Below are 6,000 nucleotides of genomic sequence, written 5' to 3'. Positions count from 1 at the left end.
GGTCATGAAATTACTTGGGAAATTAACCACATATCTTGCCGCGAAAACTTTTGTCTCTTGAATCCTGTGAATCTTGTGAATTCCCACCCTTGAGATGTTTAGTACCTTAAGGACGTTCGCGCGAACATTTTCCAGTCGATAATTTTTTTTAAATTTTTACTGTAGTCAGATAATGAGTTACTTGTGTCAGAAATTCAAATACAATTGGGAGTCACCGGCTTCGTTTCAGAGATAACTCTCAACTTTTGAACATACCACTCTTCCGCACTGCTATCGACCAAAGGACCTTTCAATATAGAGCGACCTCTCTGTGGAATGAGTTGCAGCCCACGCTCAAACTGAGCCCATCCGGGACGGATTTCAAGCGCTTACTCAGGCAAAAGCTTCTTAATGACTGCTTTATTTAATTTTATTAACCTTTATCTTCTTTTATCATTGTCATGTACTTAGTTTTTAATTTTGTAATGTGAAATTGACTCTGAAAAGCCCCGTGGGGACGAGCCAATAAAGTGAGTATGTCTGTATAAAGCGTGCGAAAAACGAAAATTTGGCACACGTAATTCAACGGAAGCAAACGATTTTAGTCGTATTTTGTAGAAGTGGGTCTGTTGCGTAGATAATTCCAAATGTTGCCAACGTTTTAACAAAACTTAACCCTTCAGGCGCCATTTGAAACCGCCGCACTGATAAACGAAGAGCTAAAAAGAACGGAGTTCGATGGTGCATTTTGCAAAAAATTCAAACTTCTAATCGATAGATTTTCTTCAATTTTTCGCTAAACGTAGAAAATCGGTAGATTACAAACGACGAACTTGAAAAATAATAAAATAATAATATTTACGGAGGAACCTCCCGTCACATTCCGTGGTTTTCAGGGAAGTCTTCAGTAACTAAATGTGGTCAAACATGGTCTTTCGTGTTTGATATATTACCTAAAAATGTTCGGTCATGTTGAAAATATTGAATGTCAATTTCGGAGAGAAAATTCGTACTATTTGCCCCTATTTCGCGGAGCATTTTGGAAGTTAGGTTGAACGGAAGGTACCGCTAGTCTGTTATTGATATTGGTGTTGTGTAAGCGGTCTCGTGGCCCAATGGATAAGGCATCTGACTACGAATCAGGTTCGAATCCTGGCGGGGTCGATTCTTTTTGCTTGCGTCAGTAATCAAATCATGGAGTTGGTAAACGGTGGTCGGTTCCTTCTTCTGCAAGTATTTCAAAATATTGTTTTTCTTCCGGCCATGTTTGACTAAAACTCACCATAATACTCAAAATTTTATGAGAACTTAAGGAATGGAAAATATATTTAATAATATGATCAGTGTCCTCGTACTGCTGACATGTAACTATGTACAGACTTTACATCTGGTTTGTTTGAATATGATAAAAGCCTGCAGCTGTATAGTTCTTTACATTTCTGTTTTCGGTGATAGTACTGCAGCAGATAAGACGGAGTATAACGAAAACTTTGTATATTGATACAGCATGACTCATTTAGACAGAATTACCTGCTTTGGCATAATGGTTTTAGTAATGACCGTTGTGCCGCCCTATATGTTTTGTTATGAAGGTGTTTCTACTCCCTGTAACTTGTTTTCCTTGAGATGTATTAAAACTTTGCGCAAAGTTGCAAACAGGAAAAAGCTGGCGGTAATGTCGGCCCGAACAAGATCTAGAAATTTTGATTTAGAACAAAAGGTAGCGATATATATTTGTAGCCAGTTTTCATAAACGCGAGCTGGAAGCACTACCCAGGTTTAAGATTAGTAGGGTGTGGCTCGACCCAACTCCTTTTCGTCTATAGGACCCTTTCTCGTTCCCATTCGCGAAGATAAACTATCGTCGCGTCGGACTCCAGCACAAGAGAATGGCTACCGACAATCTCGTTGATTTTGGAGTAATTGATTACACATTTCGACGAACGTTTGTCACCACGTTAATACTGCTGAATTATGTTTAAATATAACTATTATTATTCCTCGCCTCTTGCAAGATATGTAATAAAGTTTTCGTGCCACAAGCAGATATACAGCTTATTCACGTCAAGGTATCGCTAAGCTTAAAATAAGCCTCATGCTCCTAAGCGTGCGACAATTGCATCTCGCTCACTTTGTCACCTGGTTTAATGTACATGTTAATGACCACATGACAAGCTGCGGCCCCGTGGCCCAATGGATAAGGCATCTGACTACGAATCAGGGGATTCCAGGTTCGAATCCTGGCGGGGTCGTTTTTTTTTTTTTTTTCCGTGAGGTAAAAAAATTTAAATACACTCAAAATATCCGAGTCATTCATAATACAAATATAGTCGTTATTTTCCCAGTAGTTAGATTTTCCTTTTAGGCATTCACCGGAATAAAAAAAAAAAAAACACAATTCATTTTAGTTTTGAGCTACTGCTCTCAGCCAAAGAGCAATAGGCAAGTCCCTGTTTTTAAGTGATCAAAGCGTATAAATAATTGATGACATTAGATATGAATTAAAAAAATTCACTGTACTATGTCTGGCCCCGTGGCCCAATGGATAAGGCATCTGACTACGAATCAGGGGATTCCAGGTTCGAATCCTGGTGGGGTCGATTTTTTTCCCTTAGGTATAAACATTTTTAAATACACTCAAAATATCCGAGTCATCCATAATACAAGTAAAGTCGTTATTTTCCGAATAGTTAGTTTTTCTTTCTAAGCATTAACCGGGATAAAAAATGTTTATGAATAGGTTTAAAGGTCAACTGCTGTCAGCCAAAGAGCAAAGAGCGAGTCTCTTTTATTCAGTGATCGAAGCGTGTAAATAACTTTTAACATTAATTGAAACCAGTTCAGGACTTCAGGAGTGATTCATCGTTTTATTGCTACAAGCCTGTTTTGCGTGGTCAAAAAATTAACTGTACTATGTACGGCCCCGTGGCCCAATGGATAAGGCATCTGACTACGAATCAGGGGATTCCAGGTTCGAATCCTGACGGGGTCGATTTTTTTTCCCCAGGTATAAAAATTTAAATGCACTCAAAATATTCCAGTCATTCATAATACAAGTATACTCGTTATGTTCTCAATAGTTATGTTTTGTTTCTAAGCATTAACCGGGATAAAAAAATGTTTTTCATTTTAGTTTTTACCAAGTGCTCTCAGCGAAAGAGCAAAGAGCGAGTCTCTTTTTTTCAATGATCGAGGCGTGTAAATAATTTTTAACATTAATTGAAACCAGTTCAGGATTTCAGGAGTGATTCACCGTTTTATTGCTACAATCCTGTTCCTCTGGAAACGTATAAATTATTGTTAACATTATATATAAAAAATTAAGAAAAAAATAAACTGTACTATGTACGGCCCCGTGGTCCATTGAATAAGGCATCTGACTACGAATCAGGGGATTCCAGGTTCGAATCCTAGCGAAGTCTTTTTTTTCCCTCAGGTATGAAAACGTAAATGCACTCAAAATATCCGAATCATTCATAATACGGGTATAGTCGTTATTTTCCAAATAGTTAGTTTTTCTTTTTAACCATTAACCGGGATAAAAAAAAATGTTTTTCATTTTAGTCCTGAACTACTGCTCTCAGCCAAAGAGCAAAGAGCAAGTCCCCTTTTTTTCAGTGATCAAAGCGTATGAATAATTGTCAACATTAGATATAAATTAAAAATAAATAAATAAATAAATAAATACATAAATAACTGTACTCTGTCTGGCCCCGTGGCCCAATGGATAAGGCATATGACTACGAATCAGGGGATTCCAGGTTCGAATCCTGGCGGGGTTGATTTTTTTCCCCCAGGTATAAAAATTTAAATGCACTAAAAATATCCGAGTCATTTTTCCCCAGGTTTAAAAATTTAAATGCACTCAAAATATCCGAGTCATTTAGTCGTTATATTTGGAATAGTTAGTTTTTCCTTCTAAGCATTAACTGGGATAAAAATGTTTATCATTTTAGCTTTGAGCGTCAACTGCTTACAGCCAAAGAGCAAAGAGCGAGTCTCTTTTATTCAGTGATCGAAGCGTATAAATAATTTTTAACATTAATTGAAACCAGTTCAGGACTTCAGGAGTGATTCATCGTTTTATTGCTACAGGCCTGTTTGGTGTGGTCAAAAAATTAACTGTACTATGTCTGGCCCCGTGGCCCAATGGATAAGGCATCTGATTACGAATCAGGGGATTCCAGGTTCGAATCCTGGCGGGGTCGATTTTTTTTCCCCAGGTATAAAAATTTCAATGTACGCAAGATATTCGAGTCATTCATAATACAAGTATACTCGTTATTTTCCCAATAGTTATTTTTTGTTTCTAAGCATTAACCGGGATTAAAAAATGTTTTTCATTTAGTTTTGAACAACTGCTCTCAGCCAAAGAGCAAAGAGCTCGTCACTTTTTTTCAGTGATCGAAGTGTATAAATGATTTTTAACATTAATTGAAACCAGTTCAGGATTTCAGGAGTGATTCATCGTTTTATTGTTGCAGTCCTGTTCCTCTCGAAGCGTATAAATTATTGTTAACATTATATATAAATAAATTAAGAAAAAAAAATAACTGTACCAAGTACGGCCCCGTGGCCCAATGGATAAGGCATCTGACTACGAATCAGGGGATTCCAGGTTCGAATCCTGGCGGGGTCGATTTTTTTCCCCTCAGGTATAAAAATTTAAATGCACCCAAAATATTCGAGTCATTCATAATACAAGTATACTCGTTATTTTCCCAATAGTTATTTTCTGTTTCTAAGCATTAACCGGGATAAAAAATATTTTTCATTTTAATTGTGAACAACTGCTCTCAGCCAAAGAGTAAAGAGTGGGTCTCTTCTTTTCAGTGATCGAAGCGTATGAATAATTGTTAACATTAGATATAAACAGGGGCCGATTATGGCTCCTGATATAAATTTAAAAAAAATAATAACTGTACTATGTACGGCCGCGTGGCCCAATGGATAAGGCATCTGACTACGAATCTGGGCATTCCAGGTTCGAATCCTTGAGGGGTCAGTTATTTTTCTTAAGTGTAAAGATCAAAATGCGCTCAAATAATGAGCTCATATATTCTTACGATGCAGTTTGTTCTTCAAAACCGTAAGCTAAGAGAAAAGTTAGTCAGCAGTTGATAATATTCTCAAAATAAAATAAAGATTAAAATAAATGTAATAAAACAAAATAAAAATTTATATTTTTATCAAATGATCAAATGCAATGCTCACATCTAACGAGAGATAGTTCCTTTACATTTTCTTTGTATAGCGGGGTTGATATTTGTTTTGTGATGTACAGTTTCGTAGCGAATGCATTTTACTGAAATCTTTGCGGGTTACAGATTTTTCTTTTTCTTTCTCTTTTCCTTTTTCATTTTCATTTTCTTTTTCTTTTCTTTTTCATTTCCTTTTTCTTTTTCTTTTTCTTTTTCTTTTTCTTTTTCTTTTTCTTTTTCTTTTTCTTTTTCTTTTCTTTTCTTTTCCCTTTTTTAATGCCGGGTCTAAAAAAAGGCAGTACAGGTTTTTGAAGTGGTATCAATCAAAAAGATATCATCTGCAAATCTTTTATTTAATATAGAAAAGTCATACAGAACTGAAATAGGTCAAGTTTCGGAAAACAGAAAGAATGTCCTCGTCTAAATGTCCAGGGATTTTAACAACTCTTGGAGATTGTATGACTCTCATAGCTCAGTGGTTTGCTTTTTTCTTTGCGCCGGCTTAGCAGCCTTTCTTTGCTCTCTTTTGCTTTCTTTTAGTTCCATTTTATTTCCGGCTTAGAGGGAGAAGTGGACAGAGCTGTCAAAGCTTATATTTTAAGTCTTATCCTGACAACTGAGGAAAACTGCTACTTGCATGTTGGCCAATATCGATTCATTTGTTTCACAAAGTGACAAAGAAATCTTCCTAAGAAGGAAATAAGTCAAAATATGTATGCCGGATGATATGCCAAACAGTAACTATGCAAGAGATATATATCAGTAAATCTGAGGGATATTTCCGTTCCTTTGCTTGGTTCAACGAACTGCGTGCGTGTTA

At 36.4% G+C, this 6,000-nt stretch overlaps 6 non-coding genes across 6 annotated transcripts; all 6 read left to right on the top strand.

Annotated features, from left to right (window-relative positions):
- The first annotated feature begins 2,158 nt into the window (after positions 1–2,158).
- On the top strand, positions 2,159–2,231 carry Trnar-acg (transfer RNA arginine (anticodon ACG)). The gene has a single exon. It is a non-coding gene; the product is annotated as a tRNA-Arg (tRNA).
- Positions 2,232–2,506: 275 nt separating this feature from the next.
- On the top strand, positions 2,507–2,579 carry Trnar-acg (transfer RNA arginine (anticodon ACG)). The gene has a single exon. It is a non-coding gene; the product is annotated as a tRNA-Arg (tRNA).
- Positions 2,580–2,898: 319 nt separating this feature from the next.
- On the top strand, positions 2,899–2,971 carry Trnar-acg (transfer RNA arginine (anticodon ACG)). The gene has a single exon. It is a non-coding gene; the product is annotated as a tRNA-Arg (tRNA).
- Positions 2,972–3,688: 717 nt separating this feature from the next.
- Positions 3,689–3,761, top strand: Trnar-acg (transfer RNA arginine (anticodon ACG)). Its single transcript has one exon. It is a non-coding gene; the product is annotated as a tRNA-Arg (tRNA).
- Positions 3,762–4,114: 353 nt separating this feature from the next.
- Positions 4,115–4,187, top strand: Trnar-acg (transfer RNA arginine (anticodon ACG)). Its single transcript has one exon. It is a non-coding gene; the product is annotated as a tRNA-Arg (tRNA).
- A 358-nt stretch (positions 4,188–4,545) lies between these two features.
- Positions 4,546–4,618, top strand: Trnar-acg (transfer RNA arginine (anticodon ACG)). Its single transcript has one exon. It is a non-coding gene; the product is annotated as a tRNA-Arg (tRNA).
- Positions 4,619–6,000: the final 1,382 nt, after the last annotated feature.

This window comes from Orbicella faveolata, unplaced genomic scaffold (assembly GCF_042242905.1).
Source record: "Orbicella faveolata isolate gen_17 unplaced genomic scaffold, um_ofav_v1 contig_48, whole genome shotgun sequence".
Lineage (NCBI taxonomy): Eukaryota > Metazoa > Cnidaria > Anthozoa > Scleractinia > Merulinidae > Orbicella > Orbicella faveolata.
This window is presented reverse-complemented; position numbering and strand designations above follow the sequence as displayed.